This window comes from Cavia porcellus, unplaced genomic scaffold, assembly GCF_034190915.1.
Source record: "Cavia porcellus strain 051 isolate PalLab524CR breed Dunkin Hartley unplaced genomic scaffold, mCavPor4.1 scaffold_5, whole genome shotgun sequence".
Classification (NCBI taxonomy): Eukaryota; Metazoa; Chordata; class Mammalia; order Rodentia; family Caviidae; genus Cavia; species Cavia porcellus.
Genome location: NW_026947488.1, coordinates 66,406,721 through 66,431,230, shown reverse-complemented (window position 1 = coordinate 66,431,230; position 24,510 = coordinate 66,406,721). Strand labels below are relative to the sequence as shown.

The 24,510-nt window shown below is 40.9% G+C and overlaps 1 long non-coding RNA gene across 1 annotated transcript; it reads left to right on the top strand.

The window, feature by feature from the left end:
* Nucleotides 1-1,893: 1,893 nt before the first annotated feature.
* On the top strand, nucleotides 1,894-22,557 carry LOC106029102 (uncharacterized). The gene is made up of 5 exons (XR_001202749.3): nucleotides 1,894-2,447; nucleotides 7,383-7,479; nucleotides 8,870-19,784; nucleotides 20,844-21,016; nucleotides 21,179-22,557. It is a non-coding gene; the product is annotated as an uncharacterized LOC106029102 (long non-coding RNA).
* Nucleotides 22,558-24,510: the final 1,953 nt, after the last annotated feature.

Below are 24,510 nucleotides of genomic sequence, written 5' to 3'. Positions count from 1 at the left end.
TTGGGTTCAGGTCCGTTGGTATTCAGAGCTCAGAGGTTACCAATGGAAGACTAGGGAGAAATAGTAGCATAAGCATTTTCTGATTCTCAGAATTTCTAAAATACCTTTTGTTTCAGAGGCGCCAATGAATTCGTGATAGTGAAACTACACCTCTAAACACAAACCTTGACCTGCATTCTGGAGTAATTACAAAGAAAACCCTATTTTTGACAGTACCGAGCACAGAGGGAGAAAAGAACTGTTCCTCTACAAGCTTTCTCTATATATTTAGAAATATGGCTTAATTTTTAAGGCTCAAAGACCGCATTTTTAAACCGTCTAAAGCAGTTCAGATTCTATATGAGAAGAAACAGAACAGCAAATTTTTCATTAAACATTTGTATCCTTTTTAAAGACATTCTTTTGCATATCTGTTATTGCATTTTTAAATACGAATTGGTTACCAAGGAAACAGGTTCCGGCCCAATGTTAATTTGAAACTAAAATATATTTGAGAAGTTAAGTTCAAAGGAAAGAGCTCAGGAAATAATTTTGAAAAATGCCAGAATTTGGAACTTACAGAACCATAACTGTATGGTCTGCACTGAACCATTCGAGGTGCTTGATTTCATTTAGTGAAGCTCTATATTTCTAACAGGGCCATTTATGTTTAATGTTTCCCCTTTAAAAATGGTAACTTCTCATCCCTTAAATTGCATATACATATATATGTGCCAATAACGTATTTACTCTTGTATATTATCTGAGATTGATTTTGGAAGCATGTAAATTTTTATTTTCACCTTTCTTACAACACGTTAAAGACCGCTTCTTAAAATTTAAATATTTTAAATATTTCTGATTAAGCTTATTTGTGCTCTTTGAAATTGTCTCTAAAAACCCATTTATTTTTAGTTTCAAGCTAAAATAAAGCTGAATCATCAGACTTTTCAAAAAATTCTTTTGTTGTCTAGTGGCGCCACACCTATCATATAACTGATTTTTAAAGAAAAGAATCATCACACTCTTAAAGCAGAATCATTTTATAAGTTTATAAAAACTATATATTTATATAGCATCTGAATAGGAAAGGCTATCCAATTTAACACCCCCCAAGTATCTTATTTTTTATTTTAAAAGTCACATTTTAATCTATGTAATGCTCTTGCTGCATGGCTTAAAAAAATCTATAAAACATGCAAATTTCAACCTACCTGTATGTATCACTCAATGCAATGCTAGCATGACAAGACAGCCATTTTTATGTAGGCGATGGAGACCAACTGATTTCTCCGTCTTCTTGCTCACAAGTTTTAGAAGCAATTGTCACACACACCAAAAATCATACGCAGAACAGCTTGAATGTACTGTGATCCCAAGAAATGAATTTATCAACAGGAAACAGGATTGAAAAAAGTAGTTTCTTATCCAAGGTTTCTCTGAAGCTGCAACCAAGGAGGTGGTGTGTTAAATTTTTTTCCCTTGCTCCTCTGAGAGTTCAAAGCTCAGAGCTGACCACTGCAAAGGCCACTGTCACATCTGCTGAAAATCAAGCCACTGGTAACAGCAGTGAAAATACAAATTTGAGAGCTGAAGTTGCTCGCAGGGATGGAGTGCATAAGAATTAAAAATAGATCCCACCTTGCCTCCCACCTGCACAGTAAACATGTAAGTTTCATGTGTTTAATTTGATATTCACATTAATTAACAATACAACATACATTATTAAAAAGACAGCAAATGCAGGAAGAAAGGAGAGACACCATCTGGTAGCAGAGTTTTGTTGTTGTTTGTGGTTTTAGGGTTTTGTGGGGATTATTTGGCTTTGTTAAAAAAAAAAAAGGTAAAATCGCATTTTGAATGTGATGAAAAGCAAACACCCAGAAGTAAATGAATCGGAAATGAAAGGTGATGTCGAAATATCTAAGGCTGTAATGAGGCAAAAACAAGTCTTCTCTACCGGATGATATGGCATACAGAGCATTTACATACTCACATCTGAAAAACTAGGCAACGTGTAATGAATTCTATACACAGCATGCACACACAGCACAAGCACGGCTAATCCTGACTGCCATCTTAGGCTCGCAGAAGCAAGATACGCAATGCATGCAGCACACGAGCACTAGGGAAGGAGGAGGCAAGGGACAGCTCACCTTAAATGCAGTATCTGATTAATGTTGTAAGTGACATTGAATATCAGCCTCAGAGTCTTGGTTCAACTGGGTAGGAGGGAACAAAGAAAAATGTCATCAACTGGTGATGCAAGATGAGCCCAATCACTAAACACTGCTTAGCAAACTCCAAATTCTGCAACCAGACAGTAGAAGGCATTTCATACACTTGAGCAGAGCTGCTGCACAATGAATGTGTCCTCCTGCTTCTGTGATTCAGTCCTTTTGCTAAGGAAGAAAATAAGCTGAAGTGAGCACTGTCATATCTTCTTCTTGAAGAAAGCTTTCAATACAGTATGTATCTGGTCCGGGATGCATTTTTATAGACTGTTAATTTCATAGAATTGCTAACAACAAAAATCAAAACTGTTAGCTGTTGCAAAATAAAGAATACTTCTGATAAAGGGTACAGCATTTCTAGATTATTTTTTAAAATCCTAAATGGTGCCGGCAGGCTTGTAGAAGAATGCATGCTCAGCTGTCTGTATCCGTTCTATAACCTTTAACCACAAGCAGTTTAAATGTATCCTGCTAAATGTATCTGCAGTAGAGAATGCGGATACCGCCTCAGACAGAATCGTATTAAGATTGTGAATGAATTTTCTTAAATTAGAAGCAGAATAAAATTAGTGCAGAAAAATAGATTGATGCTGAGTTCCTTTGGATGCATAGCTGACTGTCATGAACAATAAAAGCTATCTTTAGACTACTGACCTAAATAATACTCAGATTGCTTTAAAGCAGCATACTGTATGCGTTCAGAACATGGAAAATGCAAAATGAGTTTTCTTCTCCCTCCCCCTTCAAAGGTTAAATTTAAAGGTAACTAGCCATTTACAGGAATAGCAAAAAGGCTATAAAAACAATACGTACTGTAGGAGAAGAAATCGTGTTGTGCTGGGAGGCAATGTTTCTTTGTTTTACTTTGAGGCTTATTTTAGCTACGCTTGCATGATGACATTGACATCAGGAGGTCAGGGCTGACACTGGGTTGCTATCCGTTTTATGAGTGAAATGTTTCCCGAAAATTAAATCTCATTTACTCAAACACCAAATTTCATGTCTTCTTCAATACCATTTCCCTACCCCCACTGCCCAAGATTGATGGGATCTAGCTTGGCTATATATACTAAATAGGAATCACTTTCTGCAAATGCCAATACATAATTGTGGATAATTAATTTTTTAAATAAAAAACCTTTAAGAATTCTTATCACCCCCTTTTCATTCCTATCATCTCTTTCTCTCTCTCTCTCTCACACACACACACATGTACACACAAAATTGAAGCTCAAATTGCAATGAAATGTTTAACATGTGGAACAAAAACTGTTGAAAGAGCTGCTTATTCAGGATTTTAAAGAAATGCCTAATAAGCAAATACTATTTTGCTACAAAACCAGTGCCACAACATTCCCAAAGAAGAAAACAGCGTAGCTTGCTAGAAAAATTTTCTCCAGATACTACTGGCAGGTACAAGCCAGACAAGCATTTCATTTACCATACTTTATAAAACAAGATGTTATTTATTTTAAGAAAATAGAAGAGATTCTTTTCCATTCTATTTATTTAGCTACAAAGAAATCACACCCACCCCCATTCTTAGATCCTGGATATAAGCCAATATTTTTATATAATGCTATGAGATTGATTTTAAGTATGAAACATTTATATTTTTTTTTCTTATTCCTCCCAAAGTCTTTAATTGCCTATTGCATCACTGACTAGGCTAATGGTAATTAATTTTAATGCAGGCAAAAATGAATTAATATTTTCTGGGGTTGCTAGTTTTCCAGCGGCTTTATCTTCTATAAAATGGCTGGAAATAATCAGGTTACCAAAATATTTCAGCTCCCAGAAAAATTTTAAAGGAGAAATATATCTGAACATTTTAACATGTGTACTAGGTTTCCCAACTGGCTCTTTTGTTTGCAGCTCATATTTCATCTCCTTTCACAGAACAGAAGTGACTTTTAGCTGAATATGCAGAAAGTACCCTGCCCACCTCTAACCTATACACTGCACTCACTGAGTTGGGTTATCCAGATGGCGGGTCCTACCTGGTCCATAGCAAGTCCTCTTCTCTGTGGAGCACATCTCTCCTTCACAACTACTCAGAAATAAATGTGGCTCTAAAGAAAACAGTAGCTCCTGATCTAACACCAATGGTGGAGCCATCTTCCCCACCCCCACATCATCGCTCTATGAGCTCTGGTTAACATTGACAGCAACAGAAAATTAGAATGGAGTGTCCTTAGGCCAGTTCCTCTTTTACTTGGGGGTTGAGAGTTAGAGACTAGCATCATGAGTTACCAGGCACCAATTTAATATATAGTCATCTGTAAAGCACGGTCTTTCAAGTGGGGTTGGAGGAGATTGAAGCAAACTAACACTCAATGTCAGTCGAGCAATTCCCCATTGGTGAATCTGAAAGCCAGACATGTTAAACATTCACAAATTATTATTGCATAGGCTAAATACATATAATATGGAATCATCTCCAACCACATAGAACTAAGTTGCTGCCTCCTCTGTCTGGGATAATAAATAACAGTGACAATAACAGTAATCCATATCAGGCTCCCTGGATATGTTACAGAATAGTATTACAGAAAGAAGGACGGTGAATGTGGTCAGGTCCCCTACTGGTACTAGTAAACCAGGTGCCAGAGCAAATGGTGTCCAAACCTTTCCATGAGGTTTCTTTATCCACCTGCCATCAAAATAAGCTGAAAAGCCATTAAGTCAAACCTGTTTGGGTTAAACAACTATGAATTATAGCTGAAAATATTCAGAGGGAAGAGCTTGTTTAGGCCGATGTTTTTGGTTAGAAAATCCTGCTTTGTATTTGGGGAAAAAAATACTCATGCCTGAATTACTTAAACTTTGTCATGATTACAAGTATCAAATATATGCCCTCACTTATGATTTTTAAAATTGTGTGCTCCTCATCAACTTCCTTAGGGCATTGATACAGAATTCAACATAAAAGACAAATCCATTTTCCACAATGAAAATTTTAGCCTGGTTCTGTCATTGTGATAGGAACACAGAAGGTACCCAAAATCATCTGGCAAAAGCAAACTAGGGGACAGAGCTAGCTAGCAGTGAGGGTCAAGTTTTTCACTTTGATTAATGTTCTGATTTGCTCATGGTCTTCTTGTTCTGCAAGCTGAGCTAATTTTATCTCCAGTCCTGTGGGTTAAAGCTAAATTGTACAGCTTATGCAAAGTATATAATTCAAGTATGAACAAAGCTTGGTGCTCTACATTTAAAAAAATAAGTCCCAGTGGAATCCTTGGTTTGTAAACATTTGGATTGGTCTGCACGTTTCTTTATGCCATTCACTGCATTCAAAATTACAGCTGGTTTCCTTTCACAATTAATATTGATGGCCAACATTTATAGGCAAATTTTTTTTCATCAAATGAGACTATCATAATTAAAACTTCTAAACAATCCACCAAATACGATACTTTTGTTTAAATTCTCAGAATTTAAAAAGCTTAGAAAATTTTCATGATGTTGATTATATCAATGTGTCCTGAAAACAATATGACAACTTATCAATGACTAAAAATGACTTTGTATATTTTAGCCAAAATTTTTGCGAAAGTCTAATCTCGCTTTAAATGGCTATATCTTGCTTAGAGACCTGAGTAGAAATTCTTCCTTTCTGACTTGACCAGAGCTGAAAATCTGTAATAGCTATTACTTATGGAGAACCTGTTACATGCTCAATATTTTTAAATTCTAACCAATAATACACAAAGTAGGTATTAACTATAATCATTTTTTGATGAGGGACTAATAAAGATTATTAGGTACACAGTAAACAGCCGACCTGGGATTCAAAGCTAAGTGCAACTGATTGCAAAGCTTCTATGTTTTCACTGATCCTAGAATAACAAGACATCCTTCTAATCTACTCTACCCCTAACATCAACAATTTTCTATTTGTTTAGACATCTAGTGCAGGGGACCCTAGCTCCTTGGAGCCATGATTACCACTGTTGTTTATATAAATGATCCTCTACTCCCAGGCACTGGGATCTATGGGTACCTAGGATGCCACCAATCGAATAGCAACAGACACCAGCAGGCAGGTTACTTGGAGTCCAATTCTTGTTCCACCTAACCTAGCAAACAAACTGCAATGGCTGGAGAAAAAAAAAGACCAGGCCAAGCAGGAGGAAAAGGCAGAATAGAAGAGGAGGAATCAATTAGACTATCTTGGGAAGTGAAGAGTTGAGAGCACAGTAATGATTTTGGAGAGCAATTTGTCATAATTTGGAAATATTTTAAGAGGCAAAGTAAATGGACAAAGCTTGCCTTTCCATATAAGCCAAGATTTCACCCAGTGAAGTGTATTTTTTCCATGTTACAGATGAGGAGACTGAAGCTGAGAGAAATCTGGCGCTTTGCCTAAGCTCATACCCTTAAGCCATGTATGGTGGTACATGTCTATGATCCCAGTTTTCCAGAGGCCAAGGCAGGAGAATAATCACAAGTTTGAGGCCAGCCATTGCAGTTTGTTTGCTAGGTCAGGTGGAACAAGAATTGGACTCCAAGTAACCTGCCTGCTGGTGTCTGTTGCTATTCGATTATCTCCCTTTATTGGCAGGGCTGTCTAGTAAGTTCAAGACCAGGCTGAACTATAAGGCAAACCTTGTCTCATTAAAAAAAAAAAAAGGTACCCTGGATAAGTGAGATTACTTAATCACTGTATTAAAAATACAGTTTGTGTTTCCTTTTATACCTAATTTATTCAGCATTTGTGAGTAAATCTATTATCAGGTTGTTTGACTATTCTAAATTATCAGTTAAAGAAAAAATCAGTGTAACAATCAAGACTCACCTATTTTCAACTTATAAACTGTATGTTTTTTATGAACAGATTAAGTATTTTGAGTTTCTTCTCTCAACATAATTTAAAGATAGACTACTGTGAAAGGATTTTGGCCCAGGCCGGATACTGTAGCCGGTAAAGCCAAGGAGCTCCTATCTCCCCCACCCTTAGGAATCTACCTCTGGCACCAAACTAAGACCAATGGGCTACCTGTGCATCTCTAATGCCCCCCTTAGGTTCCACCCCAAGCCGAGGCTACTTATGTGCCTCACTCCACGTGTTCCACGGGTGGAGATGCCGTGTCCCAGGGGGTCGGGGGTGTCTCTCCCCGCATGCCCAAAATAAAGGTCATTTATATTTCATACTTCTTATCTTTTCAGCCGCCGCCAGTCCTCCTCCCCCGCACAGCTCTATCATACTGATTGATTGATTGATAGTAGTAACTGGGAATTGAACTCAGGATCTTGCACATGTGAGGTAAATGCTATGTCACTGAGCCAAATCCTTAGCCTCAAAATGGATTTTTAAAAAACCTAACTTTGGATACAAGATATTCCTCAAGCAAGTCTGGTAATTTAAGTGTGTCATTCTAACGAGTGACTGCACATGTTACTCTGCTCATTTTCCCTTTGTTTAATATCCCTTTCCCGCTCTGTAAGTTTATGATTCTTGAAACTCCAGTGTAGTTTGCTTGCTAGGTTGTGTGGGACAAGAGGTGGGCTCCTGGTATCCTGCCTGCTGGGTGTCTGTGGCTACTTGACTATCTCTCTTCATTAGTAGGTATTTTGTATGTCGACCAGATGGCTCTTAAAAGGCATTTTTTTAAATCAATCAGCTGCACCATTCCTGAGGCTATTTTGCTCAGTCATAAAGAGGCAGTAGAATGAACAGTTGGGTAAAGAGATGTGCATGAGGAGTTTCTCCTCCAAAAAGCCTTCTTCAGTTCTTGGACATCACTGGTCTTACTTCTGTTCCATAACATCAATGAGAAATGTGGGAAAGGATGGCAAGGATTGGGAACCAGACTGAAGTTTACCTTCCAAAGAAAAGGAGGAAGGGGGGGCTGGGGATTTAGCTCAGCGGCATAAGCACCTGCCTTGCAAGCAGGCAGTCCTGAGTTCGATCCCTGGTACCGATAAAAACAAAAAAACAAAAAAATTAAAAAAAATTAAAAATTAAAAAAAATAAAAAAAAAAAAAGAAAAGGAGGAAGGGAAACAGAAACCATGTGGTTTTCAACAAAGGAAAAGTGGCAAACGACAGGCTGCAAGGAAGGCTGTGGTTGACACCTACTTAAGCCGACTCAGATCTTCCCAGTGGGAATACGCTCAACAGGTATCAGAGCCATTATGGATGTCGCTATTTCAGCAGAGAGACTGAACATTGTTGTTCCTGTTTTCCTTTCTCAGTGTATTTGAAATATGGCATCAATAATGACCTGGAGTGGTCTTGGGGACAAACAGCATCCCTGCACTCCTACTCACATGCTCATCTGCTGTCATGGGTACTGCCACTCACCAAACTGAAAATAAGCAAAACCACAGGGTCTTTTAGACCTGAGTTGGCAAAATATATATTCAGCAGGAAAGCTGAGGTGTTTTGCTTTTTTTTTTTTAAACTGGCAACTAGATTGAAAAAGAAAGGAAGGTGGGAATACAAGTGAAGGTGAAGGAAGAATTCTTTTGAGTCAGTCTTGCTATGTAATTCATGCTGGCCTTGAACACACTATGTAGCCCAGGTTGGCCTCGAACTCATGGTGCTCCTCCTGCCTCAGTCTCCAAATGCTAGGAAGAATTCTCATGGTTCTACCAAAATCTAACTCATTTGAGGGTATAATCTTCTTCTTGTATCTTTCTCCACCCTGGTAGCAAATATTCTCAGACTCAACTCAGGAACAAATTTATTTGCTGTCTCTAAATTATTTTGTGACTGAGAAGAGCTATAACCCTGCACCTCTTCTCAGCATGAGCAGCTTAACAAGCTTCTGTGCATCTTCATTTCCTTTGGACTAAACAGAAAAGCACGGTAAGTTTTTGCCATGTTGAATTATCTACTCTTGCTCCCTGGCAGATCTTTGTGGGGTTACCCATGGTGCTGGAGCTTTGCCTCACGCAGTGGGATGGTTCATTAGGGCCTACTCTCAACTCCCACCACCAGTCATGGCAGTTCTTTCTCTACTTCTATCACCATCAATAGTATCTTCAGCTTTGAGTCATGAAGGCACGTCCTAAAAAGGGGGGAATTTGATTTGTGAGTTAAGGGATGACTCTGGGGGCCCATCACTGATTTACTAAGGGGAGTCACAGTGGATTGGCAAGTGCATCACAGTGCTTTGTGTAAACCTGTCCTTCCTGGAATGAGGGAAGGGGCGATGGAAATAAGAGTGGTCTGATAACACTACTACTGCCTCCCAAATGTGCTCAACCTTTTCCTGGGTCCTTGACAGCAGAGTGTGTTGCATAGAGTTAAAGGATGGGATGATGCTTCAGAGAATGCTATCTATGTCCTTTCTTGGGAAGAATAAAACAGGCTTCAAAGACAGTAAGGGATATACTCAAAGACTTCAGTAATCAGGGTAGAAGCTATATTCTTAAATTTTTGGTATTCTCTTTAAAATTCCATACACTGGCTCAGTTTTTAAAAAAAATTCTGAACTTTCACTTAGGCACTTAATTAATGATTATAGATTGAATGAATGTGAATACATACCAGCCTACTGGGTTACAATGTGTTTCCTGTTTTTTTTTTTATCGGTACCAGGGATCAAACTTATGACCACCTGCTTGCAAGGCAGGTGCTTATACCACTGAGCTAAATCCCCAGCCCCGTGTTTCCTAATTCTGCTAAGAATAAAATACTCTAGTACACGTATTTTTTTTTAAAAGAGCTCTACTAAAAATAATTTTAAGTAAAATAGTAAATATTGGTCCAAAACCACCTGGGACCAGTGTAACTTAAGAAGTTTCAGAGAACCAGGTTTGCTTACTATATTAAGTCTGTCAGACTAAGTTTAGCTAGCCAACATTGCCTGTATTCTGTTTGGTTTGCAAAGAAACATCTCATGAGTTAGCATGAACAGCTAAAAATAAGTTGCAAGTTTCATTTTCCACTGTTCAGAATGGTTTTGAAACCAAAAGGTGCAAAACTAAGAGATTCACCAACACCTATGAAAACTCAACAATTTAGCTTCTCATCTTTCTAACACACTGTACTGATGGGCCAGCTCACTTCTGGGCCCTGGAAATGATCTCTGTCCCTCTCACCACTGTCTCTTAAAATGAGTTTCCCAAATAAGGCTTGGCAGGAAATTGGGGGCTGAGGCCGGTTCTGGGTGGGAAAGTAGTGTGTGACTGTATTGTCACATCCGGACAGGATGCCACAGAACTTCAGCCCCTCTCCTAGGTGATGCTGGGGACCCCTTTGCAGCAAGTGGAGTAATATTTTCATTAAGACAGGGCTCTGGAGACGTTGAGTGCTATGAGTCTCCATTGACCAAAATGCCTATGGCCTTGTACAATTTCATTCCGCAACCTAGGCAGTTCACAATAAACATCAAAACCAAATTTCCAGGGCTGTGTCTGGTAAGAAGGTATTTGACAGAGGTGCAAATGCCTCAAAGGAAAGGCAGCCATTTCCGCAGCATTCAGTTATGGCTCATGGCCCAGAGACAGCAATGCTGTTAAAAGAAAGCTTTCCAATGAATGAGATTGAAAGGGGGCAAAGAAGGGTTAATCTCCCTCCATTAAAGGTGGGGCCATTTGGCAAAGGTGAAGAGAATAATCTGTATGAAGAGCAGAGCAGACAAAGAGCCATTCTGGAAACGAAATTACCGTGCAGGGGTAAGAAGGATGATTTGTTCTCCATTTTCACCGTGAGACCATTTCTTAGATCTCAGGGTCTTTACCTTGCTTTGAAGTTACAGTTGCTGGGAGGAGAAAGGGGGCATGTTCACACTCAGTGCTACAGTGCCCGAGCTGTGATTCACTTGGAATGAGCTGTCTTGGAACAGCGGAGGGTGAGGCAAAGTCACCAGGATGCTGTAGAAGCCTAACCACAAATTAGAAGGCAGCAAAGTAAACAGTAGGAGCTGCTTCCCTGGGGGTGGGGAACACTCACCATTTTTTAAATACTTATTTTTAAAATGCTTTGAAATGTTTGAAATGTTTGCTTTTAATAGTATTTTTATAAAATAGATTTATAAGAAGTAGCAAAAATAGTATAATCAGTAAAGTATATAATGTATCCACTTTTTCTCAATGATGTCATACAAACTTAGTTCACTGCTTAAACCAAGTAGTGGACAGTAATACAATTATGAGCTTTGGTACTGGTCTTCTCTGATTTCAGCAGTTTTTATAGGCACTCTGTGTGTTTCTCTACAGTCTACAATATGTTCTTACACCTACAAGTTGGAGATGCATGAGCACAGTCAGAATACAAAACCATGACATAGGACAAATTCTTGTGTCCACCCCCCCCCTTTTTTTTGCAGTACCAGGAATCGAACTTGACCTCGCACTTGCCAGGCAGGCGCTCACACCACTGAGCTAAATCCCTGGCCCTTGTGCCACCCCTTTAAGGTTACCCCTTTCCACAGACCTTGGAAGTTGCCAACCTGTTCTCTATCACTGTATTTTGGTCACTTTGAAAATATCCTATACAGCATGAACTCTTTGACCTTTTCATTCACCCAGTATAATGCCATTGTGAGTTCTTCCAGTTAGTATTCCAGGTATGGATATAACCAAAGCTTTTTATCCATTCACCTACTGAAGGACCTCTGGCTAGGTTTCCAGTTTTTAGATGTTTCAAACAAAGCTGCTATGAGCATTCATGTGCAGGCTATTATGTGAACATAAATTTGCATAAATACCCATGAGTGAGGTTGCTGGACGGTGTGGTAAGAACAAGTTTGACTTTATAAGAAACTGTCACACTGTTTAAAAGAGTGGCTGTAGCATTTTACATTCCCATGAGTAATACAAGAGAGACACAGGTTATTTTTTTAACATCTTAATCTGCATTCAGTAGCAGTCTTATTTTTAATTTTATCCAATCTAACACACGTGTAGTGGTCTCCTTTTGATGGCTCACAGTTAAGATGGCAGTAAAGTGTGGGATTTGCAGGTCCTGAGTAGGGTGGCCCAGATATATGTCACTGTTTCATCTTCTCTGATAGTTGTCTAGACAGTGGTCTAGTGGTCTGGCATTCAGAGAATAGGAAATGGAGTGGTCTCTCTGGATGTGGGGTGAATCTGCAGGTTTGCCCAGTTAGTTAGTTGTTCCTGACTGTAGCAGTGGGTGGTCATCACCATCCTGGTACACTGCGCCTCTGAGGCAATGCCTGTTGGCCAAACAGGCAGACTTGATATGTGGCATATACTTCCACAGGGTAGGGAGATGATATGAAACCACAGAGAGGGACAGAATTTGCCTGGGCCTGGGCTCTCCTGCTGCTTTGGTAAGACAATATATAAAGACTTTTACTCCAATGGTAGTCATTAGTTTAGTGTGAGAAGAGGTGGCACATGGAGTCAACAGAGACAGATAAGGGTGGCACTATCAGTGGCATTTACCAAATCATAGGACCACCAAACACATTTTGCCCTTGAACTTCCTGCTCTGTGCCCACCCAAGATTTTCCAGCAGGATATAAACACCTTGGCTGGATGTCACGGAACTCATTTCTATCTCCTGTTAGATCTAGAGGCACGGCTGTTAACCACCGTATAGATTTCCTGGCTCAGAGATGCAGGTCTCATGAACATTCAGAGCTTCAAAGGTGCCTCAGCCATGGAAGTTGAGCAGGATGACAGGGACATGAGCCTTGCATAAGGCAAACATAGATCACTCTAATTGTCCCAGCCATTCTTGGAAAGTTACTCTCATCAGTTGTAACTCTGATTCAATGGACATTATAGAGGAGGCCAGAATCTATGTTCATCATGACCCTGAGTCCACAAGTTTGGGCCATGAGACTAAGCATCAGGATAGTAGTCATCCTGTGTGGGAGCAGTTATGAGATTATGCAGGCGTGCACAGAGGCAAGTCCCCTGATGTCTAAGGAGGAGAACCGGGATAGTTGAGATACTTCCTGGGTTCTGGCTCTAGTGCTTCACCAACTATCACCACAGAAGACTGACATGGACTTGGGCAGCAGAAAACTTCCAGAACTGGGATGTAAAATGGGCACCATAGGAGAGCCCAGCATTCCAAGGAGGTGAACCTTGAAAGTCAAACGACTCAATGGTGGCCTTCCAACAGCTGACCAGTGAGTGAGAGGAAGCACAAGCAGTCAAATAACATGAGGTGATGGTAGGTGTGGCCTGATGGCTTCGGCTGTGTTGTACAGGTAGGAGGGAGAAATAAACTTCCTCTCAAAAGGAGAGAATTTTTAAGATTTTGTTGTTGGCTCACTAGCTTTTCTGCTATGATTATTTTCCATTATTTTCTAAATATCCATTTTCAGATCCTGCTGTCTGACCCTTTGCTCTTGTTCTTACTTCTTCCCAGTCGGAAGGCAGCCCAGCTGCAGGTCTTTTCAGATTTAAAAGGGTCAGCTGCTGGTATGGTAGTGCATACCTATAATCTCAGCACTAAGGGAGGATGATGCAGGAGGATCACCAGATTGAGTCCCACCTGAACAACTTAATGAGCCTTTACCTCAAAAAAAAAAAAAAAAAGAAACAAACAAACAAAAGAAAAAAAGTCGGTATGAAAGCACTGGATTCACTCCTCAGTCACACACACACACACACACACTCGTGAAGCCATTATAGCACCATTGTAGCTTTTACTTGGTCTTATTTTTAACTCTACCTGCCTTCATATGTGAGATTCTCTCACGTATTTCAGTCTGGCTTTGCCCTGATCCCACTCTGCTGTTGTGTTCTGCCTGTGGCCCCAAGTCCTGCTCGGTTCTTGTGGATGAATCGTGTGGATGCTCTCTGCATAGCTGCCTTGCCCTGCTGCACTGAGCTTCAGTGCCATGTTCTGGCACACAGTGATCTGGCCACACTGGGTGATCCCTGTGGGCACCTGGCCCCTTGTGGAATCTGTGCTGCACACACGTGTTCTAAGACATGGCCCTGCCAATCGGAAGGCAGATACCACTTCCCTGGTTACTTCAGGAGTTTGTCTTCTCATCGATTCCTTTTGTTAGCTAACCAGAGATTGGGTGTCTCTGGGCTTTTGCCTAGTTCAGCCTCTGCAACTAAATATCTGGGTGACCACCAGCAAGTAAATGAACCATGCTGGCTGGCTTCAGCAACCCTGTATTTATAACAAAGTCTCCTGACTTGCTAGCTAGCAAGATTTTTTGTTTGTTTATTTTTTTCTGTACTATGCTAAAGAAAAATCTAAAATTCAGAAGCCAAACAGGGGCTTTAAATTCTGGTTTAGATATATGCTATGCTATATAGCCATAGTTTGTCCATTAAATAGGCTTTTGTGTGAAACACTTGCTGAGGTGATGGAACCTTTAAGAGGTGGTGCCTAGTGGAAGGCAATTAGGTCACAGGGCCTGCCCTCAGAAGGGATTCAGACAGACTGTGTGGGATAGGATTAGTTCCTGTGGGAATGGTTGTTATAGGAGAGCCTGGTTCCTCCCCTGAATCCCTGTTTTGTGTGAACTGCATTTTATTCTTGCACCTATGTGCTCTTGTTGCTGTGATGCAGATTATCCTGAGACCCTCACAAGAGTCATGTAGATGTTGGCATGCTTTTGAAAAACTTCCAGCACTGTGGGCTAATCAATCTTTTTTTCTGTATCAAGTTCTCTGCTTCAGGTATTTTCTTATTGCAACAACAATAGCAAAAACAGGTTAAGACAATAGACAAGCTCAGGGGTTTCTTTTTTCTAAGTAGTGTTTGCCTTAGGAACTATAAAAACAGGTAATGACCATGTGCTCCAATTTCTAAAATTTTCCCTTAGATGTTCACAAAGATTCATCTACAAGAAGATTTACATATCTATTATAGTGGGCCACTAAAGGCAATAAAAATATATATCAAAGAAAGAGTAGATAGACTAAGTTATCCATGCAATAGAAACATAACCATTAAAAATTACATTTTTGACCAGGTATGGTGGAGCATGCTTATAATTCTAGTACTCAGGAAGCTGAGGCAGGAGGATTACCTAAAATTTGAGGCCAGGCTGGGTTACAAAGTCATTTCAAGGCCAGTCTGAATTCCATACTGAAACACTGTCTCAGAAAGATAAATAAATAAATAAATAAAATAAAATTATGTTTTCAAAGTGTATTTAGTGAGTAGAAAAATGTTTAGAGTATAATGTTGGCTGGACATGTAATTCTAGCACCCAGGAGGCCAAGGCAGGGGCACTGCCATGAATTCAAGGCCAGCCTGGGCTATATAAGAGAGTTCAAAGCCAGCCTGCACTACATAGAGAGACTCTGTCTCAAAAAACAAATGAACAAACAATCCCCCAAAAACATAATGTTGGAGGATGGCAGACAACCATGAAAATATCATTTCAGTTTTTGAAAGGAGAAAAATCCAGGTCTGGTGGTGCATGCCTATAATTACAGCACTCTGAGACACAAAGACAGGAGGATCACAAGTTCAAGCCCAGTGTAAGCAACTTGGTGAGATCCTGACTCAAAATAAAAACTAAAAAATGATGAGAGATATAGCTAAGCATGGGTTTAATCCCTGTGCCACAAAAAGAAAGAAAAAAGAAAGGAAGAAAGGAAGAAAACAAGAAAGAAAGAAAGAAAGAAAGAAAGAAAGAAAGAAAGAAAGAAAGAAAAGGAGGAGAGAGGGAGAAAGGAAGGCAAAGGAAACGAATACCTAGGGAAACCTGCAAAAAATACTTCACCAAAATGCTAATATTGAATTATGTCTCGGTTGATGGCTTTCTGGTGATTCTAATTTTCCTTTTAAATTTTAAACTTTTTAACGTTTTTTATAGTAATTACCTATGACTATTTTTAAATGATAATTTTAAGAAAAGGAGAGAAAGAAAGATCGTTTCACATACAATGAAAGCAAGAAGGAAGAGATGTCCCTTAAAAAATCCAGCCCAGTATACTTAACAAGTTGTTCTTTCTTTTCGAGCACTTTCTTTCCCTTTCATTATTACAATATCTATTATACATTTTGGATCTTATTACTTTCAGTTTTTTGCTATTATTATTATTTTTTACACTAGAGAGACAATATGTTTAAGTGTACAACGCAAATAACCATACTACTAAATTTTTGTTAGTACATGAAACAGAATAGTTTGTGCTGTCATTGTTTGATTGTCCATTTTATGCTTTGATTTTGTAACTTGAACAACTTCTAAGATAACAGTATGTAATTTATCAACAGTGATGATTTCCTAATGTTATTTTTTGAAATTCTGTATCATTTCTACCCTTTTTTCTGTTTTCCTTTTTTTTTTAATTAAAAAAAATGGGGAAAAAAATCCAACCCAGGCAGGAGGATCACAATGAATTTGAAGCTAGCCTGGGATACATAGTGAGTCCGAGGTCAGTCTGAACTACATAGTAAGATCCTGTCTTCAAAAACCAAACCAAGCCAAACCAAAACATCCCAGCCCAGAAATAGCCCAGCTGCCAGCAGATGACACAGGTAATAGACAGATTGATTCCTAACCCCAGCATAAATCCTAAGTTACTTCTTTTACATATATATAGCTGTAGTTTCTTTTACTTCTTTTACATCCATATAGCTGATGCCAAGGAATTTAGGTCAATGAGAAAGGCACTTTCTCTGGAAGCTACCTCCCTGTAGCTTAGGATGATGGGCTGTAGGTTTTGGGATATGGATGGGCATTCTCCTATCACACAAAGAAGACTAGATTCACAGATGATGGCTTTCAAACAAAGATGAGGGATTCTCTCTGGCGTGGGAGACACAACCAAGGTCAACACCTCCATCGAGTGTTTCCCATATGGTGTTATCTCAAGGTCCTGGGAGCCCCCTCAAATTCCTTGAATCCTCTTTTGGCAGAAAGATGACTCATCCATTCTCCCACAAAGATTTCAGTGAATCCCAGGTGGAAGATCTCTCTGAATGAGATTAGAAGCTTCCCACTTAGGCTGATGGTCTAGAGTCAAAGCTTTCTGAATGGCATCAAACCTTTGTACCACATGCTTTGGGAGGTTAGGAGTGGTGCTAGGGATCCCAGATGAAAAGTCAATTTAGAAAAACAAAAAGTCTTTTTTTCCAAAACACTGATACTTCATAACAGTATTGACCATAATTATTGTAATTATTTTCTTCAACACATTCTCAGAGAGTTTTCTAAGTGGCCCAGACCATTTTGCATGTAGGACCTTACTTATTCTGACAGAATCTTGGCATTCTATTCTTTAAAAACTTCATTTTGGGGATAGGAAGAAGCTTTAAAGTTCTGACGAAAACCAGAGTCTTCTTGAATTAAAAACAAAACCCTAAAGTTTTCAGTGTGGTGTTTTCCAAGTTGGTTCTTGACAAGAAATTAGGGGATTTCAGTGTGAGAAATTACAAAGCCTTATTACTATGAATTCTTAGCTTTGGTGACTATGACGTGGGTTTATTGCAAAATCTTCCGAAGGGAGTAACAGAACATTTATAACCCTGACCCAAGGGAAGGGTACTAGCTAGCACTTCTGTGCCCTGACAACTAGAAAACCTCTGGGACTTAAGTGTGCTGCTCTGTGAGGCTGCTGTGTTCATCCGTGTCTGCTGTGTGTGAGTCTCGCCACTAAGCTCTTCAGATGACTCAAACTCTGCAAAGACTACAGTTTCCCAAATTTGAATTATATAACTCATGATGCAGTTAAAACTGAAAAGAACCAATGTAATAGAAAGTGAAGCAAGCACTAGAAACTCCCCATGAGACCTATTTTGATGCATTTTTTTTTAAAAGTCAAAAGTATTTATAATTTGAGTATTTGTACATGATCCCATTTTTCTGGTGTTGTCTGTAAGAACTAACACTGATGAATGGTCGTGAGGATCTGTGACTTTCTTTGAAACATTAAGTGTTGATCATAGTAAAATTCTGGTTATTCACTTTGGTAATCACACATGCCTCCTTGCCATACTATGCAGATAGAAATTAGAAATGAAGAGGTCAACAACACCCACCCCACTCCTAACACCATTCACATGTTAGTTTCTGAGTCATACCAGATGGGCAGTGAAATTAAGAAGTGGAGAGAGCCAGTTTCCCAAACGAGCAGACCCTGACATCTTTCCTCTTTGACTGGCTTTCTGGGCAAACGCTGTTAGCTTATGACTTCCAGCAATAGGTCAACCCCATTTGGCTCCAGCTTTTGAAACCTGGTACTTGTTCTCATCTTCCTCCTTTGGCTACTTCCTTTTGGCAGGCACTGTTTCCCCACGCAGCCTGGTTTTATCTTTGGCCTAACCCACCAGCCCATGCAGCTTCCAGCTCAATAAATCAGGAAAATGGATTTTCAGAGGCAGAAGTATTTTTGCAAAATATCAACTTGTGGTGGGAGCTCACTCTTCTTCAGTTCATTCTTGCTGTGGGACTTGAGTGGAGGTTAGGCAGAATTAGTAGGAGAAAAGGCCCTGTATCAGGCTGTCAGCAGAGGTCAGAGAGGCTATCAAACTGGCCAGTAACTGTTCCCACACAATGGACAATGCATTCTCTTCAGAATGTGGATGCAAATGCCAGAAATGTAAAGTTCAGTGGCAACATTTAATCAGAAACTAGAGTGTTTAGCCAGCTATCAACAACAAAGCTAGGGAGCTAGGTACCAGGCTGCTCAGATAGACTCCAGACTGTTTTTATAGAGGCCTTTGAATTAGGGGCATCACAAGGCCTCCACTACAGTTTCTGGAATTTACCAGTGAGGGGAGGACTGTACCAAGATAAACAATGTGTAAAAGCCTACACAAAATATAAAATGAGTTAAGAGTTCTCTAAATAGGAGTTTTACATTTGTCTCTCATTATTTCAGTGGATATTTGAAATTTTCCTAAAAAGAAAATGAATTATATATGAAATCCTTTGCAGTAGCATTACTATCTCTAGCTTGAGCTTTTTAAAGTTTTTGTTTTTGTTTTGTTTTTGTTTTCCCTTGAGACAAGGCCTTGCTATGTAGTTCAGGCTGGCCTTGAACTCTTGGCCATCCTTTTGCCTCAGTCTCCTGAGTGCTATGCTCATAGGCATGTGCCATTATGCCTGGCTTTAAAGTCTACTTTTAAGTATTTCTTGGACAACTTGGTTTGAAGGTCTCTCCTTGGTCTAGGATTTTCCCCTTGGCAATTAAGTGTTCGAAGACCTGGAGCAAAGATGGAAGGATAATCTCCTAAAGCCCGGAGGAACAGAGAGGTCCATGAGCTTAGGAAATCATGAACTTTCTTATAGATTACTGCAGCTCATAGTTGGAGGAACAGAATTCCACTAAGCAATCCCAACTAGTATGTTTAGATACAGAACAGAACAAGAAGATTGGAGTGAAAAATAAACGTAAGAATGCCCTTCCGGTTTCACTGGCCACTTGCAGCATGGTGGTACTAGAAGTCTTAGGGTGAGGATGGCCACATGAGTTTTGAGAAGTCTTCTTCACTGTTTCTTGCCCACATGGCCAGATGTTAGCCTAAGAGCATCAGTTAGGGAGCATCTGATAATTTTCCATTTCTCCCACTGTTTCATTCTGCAACCTTATTCTCACATCTCCAAGTTTATTTATATGCTGTGACAGAGAAAATTACCTCTTCAGTGGAAGCTCACCACTGTAATCACTGGAAGTGCTGCCCCATCAGAGACCACATTCTCAAGACACTTCTATGGTGAGTTGTGATAATGTGACTGAGTTTTATCCAATAGAACACAGGGAGACATGATGTATATCACTTCAGGTCTTGGTCTGCAAAGTATCCCATGTGCACTTTTTCATGCTATTTTCTTCCACTGAGGAATGACGGTATCACTCGGCAACTTTGAAAACCAATGCTGTAGAAGAACTCGTAAATCTGAATTGGTTTTGTTTTGCTGTGATGGAAATGTACCCCAGGACCTCAAGCATGCCAGGCAAACACTCCCTGACTGAGCAATACCCCATCCTTGAATCTGAATGAATGCTACTAAGAGATGGGGCACAGTGACTTGTACTGTTGCATTAGCAAGGAATAAATTCCTACTGAGTTTGAGCCCTTAGACATTTTGGGGTCTGCTATAGCAATTAGTCTATTATAATATTTATCCTCTTTGACCCAATAGTTATCGTTTTCTGTAGAAGTCTCTGTGCCCTTTTCTCTTTTCTTTAACTCTTACTCTAAAACAAAACAAAACAAAAAATTGAATTAGTAGACTTAAATTTAACTAGCCATTAGGGCCAAAAAACACTCACCAAATCAATAGTCACAGCATTTAGCTCTTGCAGTCAGAAGAACAGTTTTATGGCAGAGCCTCACTTCAAGACAATCTGATCTATTAAAACAAAAAAAGTAAAAGTAAAATAAAGGCATACAAAACATATATTAGACTCTGATAGTTAATTTAACAGTTTTATTAGTAATGTTAGAATTTGCCACTGTTTCTTGGTAATAATACTCGACTTAAAAATATATTCCCATTTGTTTTCCTATTGAATTTATACTCTAAGTCATTTGTACAGAGTAGATGCTGACTCAGTGGATGAATTTAGAGGCCAGGAAAATCAGGGTATGGTTTCTCTGTGTGTTCGTCACTTCCTATGTACTATTAATTTGGGGGGGGGGGTGAAAACTTAAAGTTCCTCTGTAAGAACTTTCAGAAATCATAAATTATAGGCTATACAAAGATCTAGGAGTTTTAGACAAAGTTACAACAGACATATTATAACGTGTCTTTGTGTTTTATCATCACAGATGCAATGAATGGCACAAGTAGGAATGAAAATAAGCCCGATGTTCAGCGATGAGATAAAGAAGGCGCATACACTAGAACCTGGCCCGCTAGGGCAAAAGCGTTCTAGATGTTTCCTTAACAGAGCTGTATCTCTCACGAGATTAAAAGTGGAACCACCCTTTGACAGCACGGGGTATGTATCGCCTAAAACAGAATTTATTTTTATATCTGACCATTCGGTACAGAGCCAGGAAGCAAACATTCTGGCCGTTCGAAACCCAGGGGTGGGAAAAGATAGAAGGGCAAAACAAGAGGGTTGACGGGAAGGGCACCAGCGGGGCCCTTTTTCTGTCAGTTTCAGCCTGAGAATCGCAGCGCCGAGTGCGGGTGTGCTTTGGCCTGGTTCGGTGGAGAGGAGGGCGCTCAGTTCCCCTGCAGGCTGCACCGCCGGGTCTCCCACGCGCTCCCACCCCCACTCCCCGCTCGCTCGGCCCGCCTGCCAGGCCTCAGCTGGCAAGATGGCGCCCACGGCGAAGGCGCTGAGCGAGGGGCCCGAGGGTGGCCTTCACTTACTCGGATGAGCAGCTTCTCCGAAGCCCAGACGCTGCCACCCGGCTGGCCTCGGGAGTCACAGCCGCCTTCTTGCTCTGCGTTCTTCACTCTTCGTCGAGATCAGCTCCACATATCTTTCTGATGATCTCACTCATTCTGACTTCTACACTGCAAAGTTGATCTATAAGCAGAACCTGCCACGAGGCTTTAAAAGAGACAAAAAAAAAAAAAAAAAAAAAAAAAAGAAGAAAAGGAAAGAAAGGTGTGCTGTGAGGAGGTGGAAACACAGGAGAAAGGCTGTGGCCTCCTTATTTTGAGATTCGCTGCAGCTGCGAGTGCCACTCCCCAGCCGGTTTTTCCTGGCTGCAGAGGGAGGCCAGTGGCCGGGCGTGGGTGACGTCAGGGCCAGGCCTGAGTCATCGCCAGCGGCCGGGCTGCCCTGCCACTCCGAAGGGGACAAAAGGAACCTTTGATGTCCAGAGGCCCTCCTCTCGGCACACTCGCTGCACTGAACAGCAGGCCAGGAGAACATTCCTGTCGCCTCCCCACCCCCGCCTCCCTTCCTACTTCCGGAACAGTCCAGACAGACTGAACGAGGCCTCCCCGAAGGACATCACCCTCCTGCAGGGCACAGGCATGGCCGCTCTCTGTCAAACAGAGCAGCAGGGAGAGAAGAGGAGGTTTTTCCCTGGGGACCTCTCACTTCCCCTCTGTTTCCCACCGTGTCACTGTGGTATTCACCTTACCCAGGGAGCCACGGGGTAGCTAAAGAGATAAGGAAGGTGAACAGCACTCTTATTACTATCCCTGGCCAGTACCCAGGGCTCTGTGTCTACTCTCCTCCATCTTGTGCCAGGGCCTCAGGCCCCAGCTCCCTGTTCTCCGGGAGCCAGTGTGAATTAGCTCTTCCCGGATTTAGGAGGTTGCCACTCTTTAAGAGTGATATTAATATCCCAGTGCCTGGCATGAGGCTCTGTATACACATGATGAATGAATGATAATTTTAAAACAAACTAGCAGAGGGCATATGTTGCCTTACATGAATGTTTAAACCTATATGTGGGGGCTGGGGATTTAGCTCAGCGGCATAAGCGCCTGCCTTACAAGCAGGCAGTCGTGAGTTCGATCCCTGGTACTGATAAAAACGAAAAAGACAAAAAATAAATAAATAAAATAAACCTATATGTGGTGTGCTTTGTGAAGATGATTTCATTTATCAGCATTATCATGACAAAGCCTTCGAGTCCCAAATCTGTAGGTGGAAATTGTTGCTCAGAGAGATTAAGACATTTCTATAAAATTCTCACAGAATCTGGAAGAACCTGGATCATCTATTCGTAAACCCTATACTCTTAACCACTATATTGCATGAATGGAATGAACGAAGGTAGTATTTGAGCTCCCTGTCCAGGAGAGGGCAGTTACAAATACAAACAGGGCTTGAAACCAACTTTGACAAGGAAAACGCAGAACAATCAGGGATACTCAGTGTAGGCCAGAGTCCACATGCCCTCAGGATGGGCCAGCACCAGGTCTGAGGTTTGGCAAGGAGGCGATTACCCAGAGGGGACAGGTGGGTGGGTCTGTCCTCAGGTCCAAGTGGGGAATGAGAAGTTGGAAGCATAAAACAAAGCCAGGAAAGTCGGACAGATGTCTCTCACCCCTGCCACAGTGGACATATCTCAGAGGGAGCCAAGGCCCAGGCTTGTCTTTGTCAGACTCATGAATATAAGTGGGATAAAGGGGTAAGCCTGAAATTAAAAGGGTAAGTCTGAGGTCAGCAAGAAGACTAAAGGGAAGAAAGACGTGACAACATGCCCAAAGACTCCAAGATGCAGAATGGGGGGGGGGGGGATGATTGTGTGGTTTCAGGGTGTGAAGAGTGCTGGAAGAGATAGGGAGCATACACAGACCTGACAGTGGGAGTCACCATGTGCTCTTAGCACTGTCCGGCCGGTAATGGCTGCCTTTCTGGGTCTGAGTGAGAGTCTTGGCAAGGGCTCTGCTCAAGCAAAGGCAAGGAATGCTGGCAAAAAGAGAACATCTGGTTTGTGGGGCATTGAGGTGGCACAGCATGAAGATGACCGTGGAGGTACCCTTTCCCATGGTGTTTATGACTCTGCAGTTTTATTTTTCTGTGATTCTCTAGGGTAAGTGTTTCATTCCAAGAGGAAGGCAAAAGACGGGGATTTCTAGCTCTTTGGTGGTGGTGGAGATGCTGCCCTCCTCAATAACCACTTCACAGCTTTCCCTAGGGTGGGGTGTATGGTCCAGGGGCCCTTCCTCCTTGGCTCAGGAAGTCTGTGTCTCCGGTGGCTGGGGACACTTTGCAGTTACCATGTTCCTGGGAGCTCTGCCAGTTGCCACTCTGAGGAATGACACTTGTTCCGTGGGATCTGACTCCCTTGGCAGGTGGAATTAGCAGAGGTGACTATCAGAAGAGAAAAAGCCACATGCTTTTCATCAAGGGAGCTGCAGATTCACTGTCCCCGTCTGCACAGCGCCTGACCTTGGACTGAGGAAAACGCTTTAAGTTCCAGGCATTTTTGGCAGAAGATTTGTTTATTCTTTTCTTCCCTTTCTGCAGAAAATGCCTCTGGGCACCTCCCTGCTCTGTTTCCCCAGAGACTTGGTGGCCTTGCTTGCTTCACATACAAGGGAATTTATTTCTCTAATAATACAAACAGAGGCAGATTCATTTTCAGCCTTGTGGCACCAGGGTAATGGGAATAGAAAAAGAGGATAAAAGCAGAAATTATTGGTGCGTTTAAGCAAGACACAGACCCTAACACTGTATGCTAACAGTGCGGATAAAGCCTGGGCATTGGGCTGATCATGTACTTAGAGACATGGAGAAACAAGACAATAGCACCCCCTTGCCTGCACCCCACCTGGAGCATCCTCCTCCTTGTTACGGCAAATGTGATTCTATACTGGTGATTTTCTAACAACTTTTAAGGGCTCAAGGAATTCTTTGGAAGACTTGTCTATACTTGTTGCTTCCAGTTTCTTTCATCTCATTCAGTCTTAAAAAACAATTAAGTTACAGTTCACATATCATAAAGCTCACCCAGTAAAGTGTATAATTCACCTTTAGTATATTTATAGACAGACTTTCATGACCCAAAATCTAAT